Source organism: Pongo pygmaeus, chromosome 15, assembly GCF_028885625.2.
Source record: "Pongo pygmaeus isolate AG05252 chromosome 15, NHGRI_mPonPyg2-v2.0_pri, whole genome shotgun sequence".
Lineage (NCBI taxonomy): Eukaryota > Metazoa > Chordata > Mammalia > Primates > Hominidae > Pongo > Pongo pygmaeus.
The window spans coordinates 24,717,158-24,734,575 of NC_072388.2; the positions used below are offsets into that span (position 1 = coordinate 24,717,158).

A 17,418-nucleotide genomic window follows, 5' to 3' on the forward strand; every position below is an offset into this window, starting at 1 on the left:
TCTTTTCTTAGTATACCATCTGTACTCATCTTGAACTTTCCAGGAAAAAGAAAAGTTTTAAATAGAGGTAATTTTTCAATTTTCTCTACTTAAAATGCTTTTTGGATTTCTTGGTTATCTAATTTTTACTTATTTGCCCGACTATATGTATTAAATAATTCTACTTTTGACTAAATTTCAGTAATAAAAACTGCATTATTATAAAAAGACTGCATTATTATTCTCTTGAGGAATGGCAGAAATTCTGTGCTGCATTTCAAATTGAGACAACTTATTTAGGGTAATCACTCAAAGTAACAGGATAATGTCTGAATGAAACAGAACTTTATTCCCAATAAATATAACAATTTAATTTTCTATTATAGGAATATTATTCTTTTACAACCAACCCTTTTTATGACCAATAACTTGTCTTTCATCATTTCTGACCATATCTAAAGATGGAATCTGAAACCCTGAAGAATTTAAAAAGGAAACAGAAAATTTTGTAATGGCAAAAAAAAAAAAAAAAGTAGTAATGAGGTGACAGATCATTACAGCTATTTAATTAAATTAATTATTTATTTTTACTTGCAACTTGAAGCTACTTGGAATATCTAACTATCTTTATTTATCATAGTTAGCTACAGAGACTGAAATTTAAAGAGAAAGAAAAATAAAGAAGTCAAAGGAAAATGGGAGAAAATCAATTTAGCCCAAACCAGAACTAAAACCTAAAATAAATTTGCCTAAGAATAAATAAATACCACTGAGTTAAAAAATAATAATCACATATTTCAAAATAACTAGAAGAGTGGAATTGGAATGCTCCTAACACAAATAAATGATAAGTGCTTGAGGTGATGGATATCCCAATTGTCCTGATTTGATCATTACGCATTGTATGAATGCATCAAAATTTCACATATTCCCCATACATATGTACAACTATTAGGTATCCATAAAAATTAAAAATTCAAAAAGCAAAAAATATGATAAAAGGCATAAAAACTAATTGTTGATCCCTCAAACTTTTTTTGGAAAAGGAGAAAAATAAATAAGGAGATAGAAGTCTTAATTACTTAACAATTTTATAAACTTCAATCTGAGTGTTCAGAAGAGATTCATTAATTAAGCAAATAATGTCCTAAACACATAACAGGAGCTAGGCAATAAGAAGTTCATCAATAAATAAGTCAGTGGCTGTCTCAAAATCTGTCTCATAATCTGGTCAGAGAGACAGACATATCTATAAGTAATATAATAACACATGAAACAAAGTATTAATGAGAACACACTAGAGAGAAATATTTATTCTAACTGCCAAGACCAGTAAGACTTTACCTAACTTGGACATTGAAGACTGGGTAGGATACCGCAAGAAAAAAAGGTAGAAAAGACATCCCAAAATGACAGAACAGCATAAGAAAAGGCACGGAATTACAGAAATGGATGGACATTCATAGAAAAGCAAGCTTCCCATTATGGCCTCAATGCCACAATGGTAGTGTAATAGGATATTAAAATGAGAATTTTCTTGTTGTCTCAGTTTCACCCAATGATCCAAAGCTGAGAACAAGTTCAATGTACTAGAAATGAGGTGACAGATCATCTAGGCAACAGTTGGTAAGATTGTGGCCAAAAATTGCTCAGGCTATCTTTAGCTCACCATTCAAATAAAAACTATAAACATATACTGAGGGAAGTGAGCTTATAGATTGATTGAGAGGGAAGTAGCACCCTGATGCACTCAGAATTTAGTCTATGATCTAGAATATAGGGCACTCAAGGAGTGGTAACTAATTAAAGACTCATGCCCTCAGTCTGGGCTACTATTTTAGAATTGGCCAGTACTTTGGTAGGTTGGTGGAGTAAAGAAATATATTTTCCCATGGGAAAGATAACCTCTAGGAAAGCACTAATCCATTTTTAAAGGAACTTACCTAAAGGACTACAAAAAACAAACAAACAAACAAAAAAAAAACAAGGTAACTCCAAAACAAAGAGGACAGAGATAAACCAGGAAGTCAGAAACTAAGCAGGGTAGTCAAAACCAGACAAATAAAGTGTCAACCGCATCAAGGAACTATAGTTGGGTTATCTCCAAATACTAGAAGTCTTTGATGAATCCAGACTTCTGGATGAATTAAGACTTCCAACATACCTTTACTACCAATTAGTTCTTCCCTACTTCTAATCCCCGAACTTCAGAAAACCTAGGTGATGCACAGTGAGGAGGGTGAAAACATAAGGTTAAAAAAAAAAAATTAATGCAACAGCCTACTAGCTGACCAACCTATTTCCTTCCTTACTCAGGTTTTTAAACCCTCTTTGTGCAAGGTTGATGTAGAAAAGACATTTTACATTGAAGGAGAATTTAAAACTTTAATTTATTAAACATTTTCTTCATTACTTGAAAATTTAGTCTATTTTAAAATGCCAGAATGAGAAAAGAAGGAATGAAAGAATGAGAGAGAGAAAGAAAAAAATTGAGAAGAAAAAAAGCAAGCAGCAGCAGAAAAGCAAGAATAGAGATGGAAATAACAGCAGTTAAACAGCATTTTATCAAGGAGCAGAAAACATAATATTCAGAATGGAATTGCACGTAAAGCGACTAGAGAGAATAAAGTAACTCTCTGCTTGCACCCTGAGTGAGTCTCTCTCTTCTAATAAACCCGTTAGAGTGATAAATGGTGGGCAAAGAAGACCAATTATATGGCCATCATTTTGTTATGATTATTGTGGGACCTGAAATACATTTTATAAATATAGAATCCAAATTGCTTTACTTAAGGAGTAGTACTCATATTATATATGTTGTGAATTTGTTTGGGGAACACATCTATTTATAAAATGTTCAAATATTTCCGAGTTACAGAAACTCTTAAGTAGTGGAGGAAAATGGCAAATAAGACAGGCTCCACCCTCTCTGACTTTACATCTAGCAGAGGAAACAGACAAGTCCAAAGGCAGTTACGTCACATGCAATAATTGCTGAAAAGAATAAACACAGCCCATAGGATCATACAGAAGGATCATCCAAGAAAATATATAAGTGAGGAAGAAGGGACAGAAGACGTCTTAGTGAAGAAGAAATAGAAAGCAAAGCCTGAGAGATGAGGTTGAGTTATACAGAGGATAGTACTAGCCTAGGGATAAAGGGGAAAGTGAGTAGTTTAAAAGAACGGTGCATTCCGATAAAGGCCAAAAGAAAGCATGATATATCCTGGGAACTATAAAGACTACAGTATCAATAAATCAATATGTGCAGATTGCAAGGAAAGAAATGGGGCTGAAGACATAAGGGTGAGCCAGAACACACACCGTAACACAGAATTTGGATTTTATCCTGAGGACAATGGGAGCCACTGAAGGTTTGGTAACACTCATTTTCATACACTGCACATCTATCATATGCTAAGCACTCCTTCACATGTTTTATTTTTTTTCCTCACAACAACCCTGTGAGGTAGGTGAAATGATTCCCAATTAACAGATTTAAAAAACAACCTTAAAGTTGTTAAGCAATTTACACTTGATTAATAGCTACAAAGTGGCAGTAAGGATTCGAGACCACACTTCAGAAAATACATTAGAAGTATTATATACACACATATACACACACACATTTACCCACAAGACATATAGAAATTTCAGAATTACAGAAAAATTTTAAAGTAATAAATGCTTAATTCAGTTAAGATTAATTAAAGATAATGAGGTTTCTGGCATCAGTAGTCTTTTATGCAAACTTATACATTTAAAATTTTCAACGAATTCAATTTATATTGAAAAATAACTGCAAAATTTATTAAAAAAAGGAGAAATCATTTGATATATAAAATAAGAAAAGCAAAGATATGAGTATTATATCTCCATTAATCTATTGGAAACCATTTAAAAAAACATTTTTCATTTTTAATTCTAAAACATTTAAATTCAAATTCCATATACTAGTCAATGAATATAAATTATATATTGGATAATAAGAAATGATGTATAAAATACTAAAGCTTGATTATCAAATGAAGTAACTCAAATATTGACCACTTAGGATAAAAAGACTTGTCCACCTAATCCAACATCGAAAAATCATCTCCCTATTGCTTACAGTAAAACATTTGAAGGTGTTTCGTCTAACAAATAAAATTTGTTCAGATAAATCTGATAAGAAAAATAACTTTTAAAAAATTATCTATTTGAGAGGGATATAAAAATTGTACCTAATTTAAGAGAGTATTTTGTAAAACTGAGAACATCTGAGAATTTAAAATTATGGACTAAAATTCTACTTTAAAATGTATGTTCTTTAAAATTAGTTTAAATTGAATAAATTCTGCAATGAAAAATATATTGCCATATAGTTTCCTATTTTCTCACCAATTTCACTCTATCTTCAGCTGGTTCTAGTATCTCTTCTTAAAGCCTCTAATGGAAAGCTAGATGTTGCCAGGACATTATCACAAGAGGTCTAAGTATGTGTCATTCATACATAAGTACTTAAAAATTCATATAACTTGGCTGGGTGCAGTGGCTCACACCTGTAATCCCAGCACTTTGGGAGGCCAAGATGGGAGGATCATGAGGTCAGGAGATCGAGATCATCCTGGCTAACACAGTGAAACCCCATCTCTACTAAAAACACAAAAAATTAGCCGGGTGTGGTGGCACGTGCCTGTAGTCTCAGCTACTCAGGAGGCTGAGGCAGGAGAATCATTTGAACCCGGGAGGCAGAGGCTGCAGTGAGCCGAGATCGTGCCATTGCACTCCAGCCTGGGGGACAGAGCGAGACTCCATCTCAAAAAAATAAATAAATAAAATAAAATAAAAATTCATATAATTTATGCATTTGCTTCATTTTTCCTATTACAAATAGAAAATTATAATGAGAAACGATGAAAAACAAGTATTTCCTTAAAGTTTAATTATTCATAACCTATAATTTATTTCTGAATTCCAAAATTATTAAGTGAGTGCTAATTAAGTAATAATCCTGCCCACAATTCTGGCCTTTCACAGTATGAAGAAGGCCCTTTGAAAATCACCAATAGAGATAAGAGGTATCTGTTTTATGAAATGGTGATAATCTCTAAATAAACTAAACAAATGTTCCAAATAAATAATTTAACTGAAACACCAACAGTTTATTTTTGATTACACAAGCAGTATATTTTCACTAAATTCAATAATATAGAAGTATATTCAATAAAAAGTTCCCATCTGATTCTTTTTCAAATCCCATACACTATCGGTATAATAAAATACAAGATTCATACGGCTAAATATTGAATCAAGTAAGTTGCCAAACTTCTATTATCCACATAAAGTCTAAAATATAAAAAATAACTTGTATAATTTAAAAATAGATACCAGGACACACAAAACAGGTATAGTTTGTGCCTTTTCAACCAAAATTAAGTATATAAAACATATAATCTATTCTGTCAAATAATGATGACTTCAGTAAGTAAAATGAATGGGATTAAGTAATACTTACAATTACACCGTAGAAAGTGCCAAAGAATCAATTATAGCAATTCAAATATTTCATATATTGATGAAAATACTCTCTTGGCTAGAGATACATAGGTACATTATGTGTAAACTGTAAATTTTTAAGTATTGACATTTACTTCTTTAGTGCTTTGACTATTAAATGAAATACTAAATCTATGCAAGTAAAGGGGGTAAGCCTCATTACAATATGAGTTTTTGGTAACCTTTAAGTAAATTTCCACTCAGTGTAAGTAAAGCCTTTTATTCTTACTAACTTTATGCTTCCATGATGAATAAGATATTAAGAACTGTGCTGCACTGTCCAAAGATTATATTTCAAAACAGTGGAGTTATCTACACTACAAAATTAGATAGATAATTGAAAATCTTTGTAGGAAATCCGACCCCCTCTATTGATTCTAAAACATTATCACTCAGCATTTAATTAACACAAATAATATTCTAATTAGAACACAGTCATTTAAGCCCAAATATCTTGGTAAGGTACAATTCTAAATACATACACTACTAACCCTGAATTAAATGGAAAACACTTAAAATGTCCCTAGAAAATCATTTCTTCTACCTACCTCATTTTACAAGTAAACAAACTGTGGTGTTATTTTTTATCTGCTTTGACTAAGAATATATAAACATAGATATGTGCACATTATAATTTAACTTATGACACATAATTTAAAGTTACCTAAACCAAATGACACTATATTTAATATGATTAAGACTCTATGAAGTTTGAGATTCTAATTTCTTCACATAGAACAGTCTATAAATGTAGCAGAAAAGAGATAAAATGTCATACTATTGACTAAAAAAAAAACCCTAAAATAACAAAATATAACATTCCTTATCATGTTGTGTAACAACAGACACAGCTGTTTCTAATGGTATTTTCTCTATTTCATAAGGCATAAACATGACAAACTATTACTAAAGATAGCACTCTTAATAAAAGTGCTTTTATAAAAGAAAATGTCATTAAATAATTAAATGGGAGAGACTAAAACTACAGTAAACAGAAGTTCAAATATTTACTGTTCCTTCTCTTCCCCACTTTTTTCCCAAAATGTTAAAGAAAAAATAAATTGGGCAGAGCACAGTGGCTCACGCCTACAATCCCAGCACTTCAGGAGACCAAGGCGGGAGGATCACTTGAGGCCAGGAGTTCGAGATCAGGTTAGTCTCAAACGGTGAGACCCTACCTCTACAGAAACTAAAAAGAAAAAAGAAAAAACTAGCCAGGTGTGGTAGCACATGCCTGTAGTGCCAGCTTCCAGCTACTTTGATAGCTGGGAGGCTATCTTTGATACTTGGGGGGCTGAGGCAGGAAGATTGCTTAAGCCCAAGAGGTTGAGGCTGCAGTGAGCCATGATCACGTCACCATCCTCCAGACTGGGTGACAGAGAGACACCTCATCTCAGAAAAATTAAAAATAAAAATAAAAAAGAAGTCAAAATTGGTGTTTCTAATCCTAATAATCAAAACTAGTTCATCATCAACTGGCTTTGCTGCAAAACTCCAAAAGAAAGTATTAAAACCAAGACATAAAACACTGGAAGCAAGACTAATTAAGACGTTCCTGTTGAATTACAAGTTTTTTTTTTTTTTTTTGCTATTTTAAGAACATGGCTCTGAAATCTTATACTATTGATTTGGTTCCTTAAAAATATTTAAAAACAATATGATTAAGTTCCATTCAAAGTGAAGAATATTGATAAAAGTATTTTAGTTTCATTTGCTTTTAGAATAAAAAGGAGTGCATCCATCTATTTGTTATTTAATTTCGTACCAATCAGATGACCTTAAAATAAAATTTAGAGCCAGGGAGAGCAGCACTAAGTTTAACTGACCTCAATACATTTTTAGATGATGCTTCCCAGTTATTTGTTATTTTCTCTTATTGGGTTTTCCAGTCTAGGGCAGGTACACAAGAAACTTACAGTCTATGTAGTACTCCTAGTCAGTTTCACTCTGCAGATGGCACAGTGGAGAAATACCTTCTGTACAGCACCATGTACAATTTCTTCTGCAGCTGTCAGCACCTAGGGGAAAGTGCGCTGTTAAACAGTTGCTGCGTTCCACCTCAGAAGTGGCTGCAATTCGGTGGTGGGTGAAGTGACTCCTGTACATACATACAGGGATGAAAAGTACTATAGAAAATGAAAATATATAAGAACAAAGTGGCTGTCTGAAAATTTTGCCACAGCAAAACAGAATACATCACTCAGTCACAAGAGACCTACACAGATGGGCTGCCATTCATTTAAAAATTGAATGCTAAGAATGGTTGCAGGAAACGCAGAAATATACTTATTCAATTCACAAAATAACAATAAACCAAATGTTAAAACGTATATGTTAAAAAATAAAAGCCAAATACTTATATTGATTTATAACATTATTTCTACAGAAATTTACCTAAAACCAGGCAAACATATATGAAAAGATTCTTTATTCTGCTCAGCTAATTATTTTTTGGTTCAGATGAGAATTCAAGGGAGAAAAAAACAAAATAGGTAAGATATCAAAATTGAAGCACAAGTACCATAAAATATCTAAAAGGGATTTTTAAAAAGCTATTCTGAAATTCCGAATTACTTTATATTTAAAAAAGAATTTTATGAAATTAGTCCTCAACTACTGATGTTTTATAAAAAGACAACTTTTCTTCTCCAAAATCAAATTAAGATAGACCCTAAACACAGTCTTCATCCTTAGCCCATATAAAGAATGAATCAACCAAGTTTGAGATCACTTTAGCTCATTAGTACAGAAAATTATTACCACATTCTGCTTTTACTACAACAACCTGTCCACATAATTTATCTTTGATGGAATCAGAAAGTCAAATTCAATAATTATTCTCTGAGAAATATCACTGAATCAAAAGGCTGTAAGGTACTATCTCATCTCCTAGCTCTAGGCACAGCTAGTATGTATATACTACTCTGAAGAGGTAATTTTACATTATTCAAAATATTCACACCTAGGTTTCTTTCTGAAACAGACTGAGGGTGCTTTGTGACAAAGTCCAACAAACCTGACCATTAGCATACCATAAGTCAAACTTTTCTGAATCTCACTTCCTAATTAAATAGAATTTATTTGCTTTGGCATATACTCAGTGGAGTTAGAGATAGCTGACAATTTCCTTTCAGCTTTCTTAAATTCTTTCTATAATAAAGCATAGTGTAAATATATGTTATTTTCCTTAAGAGACAAGATGTGGCTCTTTATTTTAAAAGACATAGACCAGAGATTCCCAATCTAGAGTCCACATATGAAATTTAAGAAATCTAGGAATTCTAGGAAACTGCATACTAAAATAAAAATATATGAGTCCATACACACATTTTCAGGGGAAATGGGCCATAAGATTTTGTTAGGTTTTAAAGGGCTCTGTAACCTCTCATGTAGTTTAAGAAACTTTGATAAATTATACTCAAGAAACCCAACTGAACAAGCAGAAGTAATCCTTCTAAATTAAATGTGTAAATGAGCAGCTGTTTCTTCTCATGTAAAATGAATAATAGTAACTTGAAGGGATAGTCCAACTACAAAATGAATTAATGCATACCAGACACATGATATAATACCTGGCCTATTATTACCAGCAATAGTAATAATTGTTCAAAAGAGCTACCTCAAATAACTTTGGGATTCCACCTTTGTTTACTGCTACATAATTTAATAATATTATTTTTTATTTAGCCATGTCTTCTAAAATAGATCAATATCACAAACTATGCATTTCTGCATTATTTTCAAAATAAAAATGTTAAGTATAAGTTTTAGAATCCTGCCACATACCTCTGAAGTCTGCATTTCTCAAAAAGCCACACTGGTCCCTTCTCACACACTGTACTTACTTGGAATAGAGTCAGATATAGTAAACATTTTGCTTTGATTTTTATATAAATAATGTCATTTCATTTATCAGTCTTTTATTTATGTAACAGTATACAAACAAAAAATCTAAATTTGAAGAATCTAGCAAGGTATCACATTTTTTTAAAAAGTAATGCACATAATACTTTTGTTTGTATGAATCATTTTCTCTACTCCTTTTAGGTATTTTTCTGTAGATATAAAGATATAATAAACAGTCATACATACATATCCTCCAAAAAGAAAAAGATTATTCTCACCTTTAAAATAATTCACAGTATTACAAAACAGTATTACAAAACAGTGTATGCTCCTCAAGATTGTGGTGACTTAAATACTCATTTATAAAATGACAAGTAAATTCTTAACAAATCCTAAAGATGCTCAGTGAGGAAAGACTTGCTAACACATATAAAATAATAGCACACAACAACTATACGGGTGGTTCCTAACTACTTCAAATGTAAAGAGTGTTTTCTACTCTTCTCATAGTAGAAGTTACATTGATGTATTCACACAGTAGTAGGTTTTATGTAAAAAGGCACAGAAGTAAAGAGCAGCATAGTCCGGCACTCAGAATACTGCAATGAAAAGGATGCGGTGGAATAGAGTTCATGGAAGAACCATGGAGAGAAGGAGCATAGGCACAGGACCAATTATGTTAAGGGATTTTCGAATGTTTTACCCCAATAGTGGCATTTAAGTAAGTATTTTATAAAAAAATAACTCTAACAGCATAGAAAATGAATTAGAGGTATGGATGTGAACTGGGGTGATGATAATGGGAATATGCAGTTAGAAATAATAAGAGTGATAAAAATTAAAATTATACTATGTAGAACACTGGAAGAGTAAATAATGTATGATAAGTCAAATATATTTTCTAAAGATTGAATCTAATAGCTAGAATTCATTAATTCATTTATTCACTCAACAACAAAAAATCCATTGTTTCCTATGGGTCAGGAACTATTTTAGGCACTGGGTAAAGTGCTGAGCAAAGAAGTCAATGTCCTGCCCTCTTGAGAATCATGTTAATATAAGTGATATAACAAACTATTAAATATACAATTTAATGCATGAAAATTAGCATATAAACCAAAAATAAAGCAAGTGATGGGAAGAGAACAAATATACTATTTTAAGTGTATTCAGAGAACACTAAGGAAGTAGCATTATTTAAATGAAGAATGAAATGAAGTGAGTCTACTCTCTGGGGTTTTAGAATACCACATACAGATGGCAGATGGTAGAATGATAGCAAAGCTCTGAGATAGGAACATGCGATCAAAAACTTAACCTGCAGTCAGATCATCTGGGGCCTTCTAAGCCATAATAAGGACTTTGGGTTTGTTTTTTGTTTTTACTGTTTTAGAAAGCCACTACAGTATTTTGACTGAGGGAATGATATAACCTGTTTAAAAGGGTTACAACAGCAGCTGTAGTGGAATGAACTTCACTGCAGCTAGAAGAATAAAACTACTAGGCAAGACTGGTAAAATGAACATAATGAGATATCAGGTAGCACTTTTCCCATCACCCAGGGGCTGGCAGTTAGAACCCAAGGCTAAGAACAAAGACATCTATCAAGTATTTTATATTTGGAAGACAGACTTAAACAAATGAGAGCCACTCCACCTCCATGACTTAAACATCTTTACCTTCCTTAGTTCTTCCTTATCCAGAAGTGCCTTCTCCTGTCCCCATCATGAGGCAATCATCAGAGTTTGCTTCACTGACTTAATGTAGCTGAATAGTGCTGTTGCTGAGAGTCCAAATCAAGCGTGAGTTCATCTACAAGATTAGTAAGAAGGGAAGACTGGTATCTCACCTCTCAGTTGGACCTCTGCTTGTGTGTTAGACTTGCTTATTATCCCATGCCCACTTCCCTTCTCTGGGCCTATTTGAAGAGAGGGAGAAAAGACATGGAGTTGGAAGACAAGGTACAGATAATTGGACTCCCTCTCTGCAAAAGCAAAGAGTGTAGTGAATGTGAAAGTAGCTGGTCTTGAGCCTCCAGCTGATGGGGACTCAAGCAGCCAGAGGCTGTGAATATACTGGAGAGGTAGAAACTGAGAAAGAGTAGAAAAAGACAATTCAGAAATGGTTGGTATGACACTCCAAAAACAACCCCCACGCTCCCCACCAAAGTTTTGTACATGTGCCTCATCAGAGAGCTAGCACTCCTCTCCCGTCCTCACAGAAGGAGAACTAGGCCGGGCCAGGTGGCTCAAACCTGTAATCCCAGCACTTTGCAGGGCTGAGGTGGGCGGATCACTTGAGGCCCCGGTTCAATATCAGCCTGGCCTACATGGTGAAACCCCATCTCTACTACAAATACAAAAAAACTGGCTGGGCATGGTGGCATGTACCTATAATCCCAGCTGCTCAGGAGGCTGAGGCAGGTGAATTACTTCAACCTGGGAGGGAGAGGCTGCACTGAGCCAAGACTGTACCACTGCATTCCAGTCTGGGTGAAAAAAAAAAAAAAGAAAAGGAAGAAAAAGAAAGAAGGAAGGAAGGAAGGGAGGGATGGAGGGAGGACTAGTCAGTGTGAAGCAGTGGAGCACAAACAGAAAAAAAGGGAACAACAAAAGGTACTGCTTACATAAGAAAGCCTTTTCCCTTTCTACCTTTCCCCTTACTTCATCAGCACACAGGAGGAGAAATAGGTATATGAGAAAAAAAACAAAAAACAAAACAGATCATTCTCCACTCACTGGATTGAGCAAAGAGAATGACTAGACTTCAACCTCTTCCAACACTCTATAATCTCCTAGAAAAGTCCAAGTCATATTGACTGAAAGAAGAGAAATTGAGTTATAAGTTGGCTATGAGGTTAAATTCAAGTTAAACTGACTTTACTACATTAAAGTCAGATTAAACTGAAGTGCTCAGAAATCTATGACATCATCTTGAGATGAGTAAAAGAAACAAAAAAGAGTGATTTGACTAATCGTAAACAAAAAAGGTCACACTGGAGAAAAATAAAACCACTCCATGTTCCCATTCCCACTTAATTCTCCATCCCAATTCATACTGTATTATAAAATGGTTAGTACCAATGAGGTAGTGATTTTGACTATTCATTTCTCTAAAACATTCTATGAATACTAGGCTGAATACCTAAATTATCACATTCTTATTTATTACTCTTAGGAACAACCAGCAATTACCTAACTATGGCTATTTTGTAGAGAATTTCTTAGCGTTTTCCTTGCGTATAAAAGCTACAGAAATATTTGTCTATTTGTAAACAGTAATATTAAGCAATTAAATAACATGAATATATTTCGTGCATTTGTAGAAAACACTAGGTTTTACAGAAGCTAAAACATAATATCTCCTAAATAAGACATCAAACTTAGAAGCTTATAGATCAAAAAGGCTCTACAGAAGGAAAGACTAAAAAAGAAAGAAAAAAGAGTTTAGATGGATTCTTGTTTTAGAGGAACACTTTCAGTATTCATGTTGCAGTAACCTAAAATACAATTTTAGAGAATATTTTGCTCTGACTTATAGTTTAATAACAGAATCTTCCCCTAAATGGAATCATGCTCTCTCCAGGCATTTAATAGTTAAATTAATATTTAATGGGCATTCTCTTAAAAATCAGGCAATTCCTTTTAAATAAATTAAGGTATCAGCATTTTACATGATTAAATTATGCATGGCCTTGTCTCTTTTTAAATGCCACACTTTTGAGAATACAGAATCCTATTACATTGATGTTTATAACTGTTCATGTAATATTCTCATTCATTTAACAATCACTCATCATCCTAAATTATGACATGTATATTCAACACATATTTTATCAGTCATTCCTTCTCAGAGGTACAACACACTGAAGAGAAAGTGTGAGTCAAAAATTACAAAACTAAGTTCTAAATTTATACATTTTTTCTACTCTACTTTCTCACAGGATGTAGAAAGAAATATCAGTTACAAGTAAATTTAAAAGTGTAAGAAAAATCATGGAAACTCAGTTCATCCAAACTAACACGTTAATCCACTGTTAGTTAATAATATCAACCTACATAACTTGAAAACAATCAAGTTGTGATGAAATACCTCTAAGCTTTTCTAGCATAAGTAATATTTAATTCAACAACAGTTATCACTTATGTCAACCAGGAATAAATAATCTGCTACCGTAATTTGTTATCACACAATTATTGGGCTAGTTCTAAGACTTATGTTAACATTTCTTATAATTGTGCAAAAAGTGGTTGTTCTAACACCAAAAAAATAGAAAAAGTTAGATATAAAACTAACAAAATATGTTCATGATCTATGTGAGAACAATATTCCAATGAAAGAAATCAAAGACGATCTAAGTAAATGACCTATTTCATGTACTCAGAGAGGAAGACTCACTGTTGTTAACATGTCAGATTTTCCCTACTTGATCTATAGATGCAATGCAATACCCATCAAAAGTCCAGTGAGTTATTTTGCAGATATCAATTAACTGGTTCTAAAGATTTATACAAAAAAAGCAAAAGGCCCATAATATTAAAGGAAAAGAACAAAGCTAGAAGACTGACACTATCCAACTCAAAACTTTACAAAATGATAGTAATCAAGACAATGTGGTACTGGTAAAATAACAGACAACTTGATCAATGGAACAGAAATAAAGAAAGCCCAGAAACAAGCCCACATCAACATAGTCAACTGATTTTTCACTAAAGAGAGGAGGTAATTCAATAGCGCAATGATAGTTTGTTTCAGCAAATAGTGCTGGAACAACTGGACATCCACATGCCAAAAAAAAAAAAACTAATCTAAATACAAATCATAAACCTTTCACAAAAATTAACTCAAAATACACCAAAGATAAAACTATACAACTCCTAGAAGGTAACATAGGATAAAATCAGGGTGACCTTGTCCTTGACAATAATGTTTTAGATATACCAAAAGCAGATCCATGTAAGAACAAAATTGATCAGCTGGACTTCATTAAAATTAAAACTTCTGCCCTGTGGAAAACACTATTAAGAAAATGAAAAGGTAAGCGACAGATAGGGAAAAACACATACCTCATAAAGTACTAGTATCTAAAATATTAAAAAAGCACTCACAATTCAACAATTAGAAAATACGGACAAAAGGTCTGAAAAGACACCTCATTAAACAGATAAAATGATGTCAAAAAAGCATACGAAAAGATGCTCAATATCTTATGTATATTAGGACTGTTATAACAAAGTACTACAAACTGCGTGGCTTAAGTACTGGAGGTTATAAGGAGGAATAAGGTGTTGTCAGGGGTGATTTCTTTTGAGGATGTATCTTTCCAGGCCTCTCTCCTTGGCTTGTAGATGGCAGTCCATGTTCCCATGGCATTCTCTCTGCATGCACATCTCTGTACACATTTCTCCTCTTATAAAGATACCAGTCATAATGGATTCAAACTTACCGCAATAACCTTCCCTTAACTTGATTACATCTCCAAATAAGGTCACATTCTGAGGTACTGGGGTTTAAGACTTTAACACATCAATTTTGTGGGGACATAGTGTCTCCTTAGGGAAGTGAAAATTAAAACAACAATAAGATACCATTAAACACCTATTAGAATGGCTAAAATCCAAAACGCTGACATCACCACACGCTGGTGAGGTTGCGGAACAATAGAAGGAAATTGCTGGTGGGAATGCAAAATAGTAGAGCCATTTTGATTTTTGTGACAGTCTCTCCTTGTTGCCCAGGCTTGAGTGCAGCCTGCTCACTGCAGCTTCGACATCCGCCCGGTCACAAGCGATCCTCCCACCTCAGCCTCCCAAGCAGCAGGGACTACAGGCACATGCTACCATGACAGGCTAATTTTTTGTGTGTGTGTATTTTCTGTGGAGACGGGGTTTCGCCATGATGCCCAGGCTAGTCCTGGTCTCCTGAGTTCAAGCTATCTGCCAACCTCTGCCTCCCAAAATGCTGGGATTACAGGCATGAGCCACCATGCTCAGCCCACTACAGCCATTTTGGAAGACAGTTTAACTGTTTCTTACAAAACTAAGCATACTTTTAACATACAATACAGCAATCATGCTCCTTGGTATTTACAAAAAATGAATTAAAAACATATGCCTACAGGAAAACTTGCACACAAAAGTTTACAGCAGCTTTATTAATGACTGTTCAAGCATGGAAGCAAAGATGTCCTACAATAAAGGTGGATGGATAAAAAAACAGTGATACATCCATACAATGGAATATTATTTCGCAACTAAAAGACATGAGCTAACATGCCATAAAAAGACAGAGAGGAACCTTAAACGCATCTTGTTAAATGAGAAAAAAAAAAAGGTCAATCTAAAAAGGCTGCCTACTGTATGATTCCAATTAAATGATGATCTGCAAAAGGCAAAACTATAGAGACAGTAAATGTCAGTGGTTACCAAGGGTGCCTTGGAGGGAAAAAAGGGGGAATGCATAGGTAGAAAACAGGGAGGTTTTCTATTTACAAATCTTATATATATATGAAAACATATAAAAATGTACAACATAATGAATGAATCCCAAGATACATTATAGACTTCAGTTAATAAGAATATCTCCATTTTGGCTCATCAATTGTAACAACTGTACCACACTAATTGTCCAAACTTGGAAATAAAGATGTCCTTCAACACAGGTGGATGGCTAAACAAAGTGGTTAATAATAAGTTGTTAATAGTAAGAAAAACTGTGTTAGGAGCAGAGGGAGTTGGGGCAAAAAGAAATACATGGCAACACTTTGGACTTTCTGCTAAATTTTTTCTGTCAACTTAAAACTGCTCTAAAAAATAGTCCATTAATTAAAGAAAAGTAGCTCTTCTACTAAGAGGGTCAGGAAGCAAAGGATTTAGGATAATTACATGGAAATAGAAGTAAACTAAAAAATTTAAGTGCAAAAATACTGTTTTTTCAGTAATAGTCAATAATCCATGACATACTCTATGACAAACTATGACATAAAACTCAATAAAAGTATAATTTCTATATAGGAAAGTTATTTTTAATAATGGTTTAGACAGGTCATTTTGCGACATTTAACAAAATGCTATTTTCATTTCAGAAAGCCAGATAATGCCTTGGACATAACAATATTGATATGTAAGGTTATATTTTTAAAAATATTCAAACCGTACTTATTCTAAAATTCTCTAGCCTACATAATTATATTAGGATGGAATAAGGTAATATTGTTTGAGCAAAGTAAAACAGAACACTTTTGATTAGAAGAACACAAGGATAACTTCCCCTCCTTGCCTACATATCATGCACCTCGCTTGGATGCAAAAGAAAACTTACAGGGAGAAGATAATTTTATATTAACTCTGAGATAAATTTTCAACAAGAAGTAGTTTTCTACCCTTTAAAGTTAAAAAAAAAGTTGTGATTATTTCTCTGAAGCATACTCCTGGTACAATCATCCATACTCCTGGTACAATCACTACTGTATATAATGTTCCTATTTAATTTTCTTTGTCACTTCTATGGCTATAATGCATCTTTCCTAAAAAAAGAAATAGTAATCAAGTTTAGAAAAATATAAAATATACTGGTAGCCACATTAAAGAGTCTTGTTAAAGTCCGTTTTGGAATCTAATAAATGTGTAATTTATTCTTACCGTCATCGTTTATTGAATACTGGTTAGTATAACTCTGAGAATGTTATTTAACCACCATTTATAAAAATGGGATAACTATAAAGGTTAATGCCATTCTAAAATGATGTAGACAGGTTTTTTTATATGAGATCCTCTTATTATTAATTGCTGTTGACATTTACAAATCCAAATATCAATAAATGATATTCAAGATAGATAATATACCACATACACATGGAAGTTTATTCAACAATAACAAAGAATGAAATCTTGTCATTTGCAGCAATATGGATAGAACTGGTAGTCATTATGGTAAGTGAAATAAGCCAAGCACAAAAAAAAAACAAATATTGCATGTTCTCACTCATATGTGAGAGCTACAACAGTGGATCTCATGAAGACAGAGAGTGGACTGCTGATTATCAGAGGCTGGGAA

At 33.2% G+C, this 17,418-nt stretch overlaps 1 protein-coding gene across 4 annotated transcripts in view; it reads right to left on the minus strand.

Moving 5' to 3' along the window:
- Nucleotides 1–17,418, minus strand: part of NOVA1 (NOVA alternative splicing regulator 1) — a 149,389-nt gene that overhangs the window by 93,883 nt on the left and 38,088 nt on the right. The window contains exon 1 of one of the 4 annotated variants that reach the window (XM_054448346.2): nucleotides 7,434–7,534. The exons of the other annotated variants lie outside the window; for them this stretch is intronic. The gene's annotated coding sequence lies outside the window, so the exon portion shown is untranslated. Of the gene's footprint in view, nucleotides 1–7,433; nucleotides 7,535–17,418 lie in introns of those variants that run through there. 4 annotated transcript variants of the gene reach the window in all.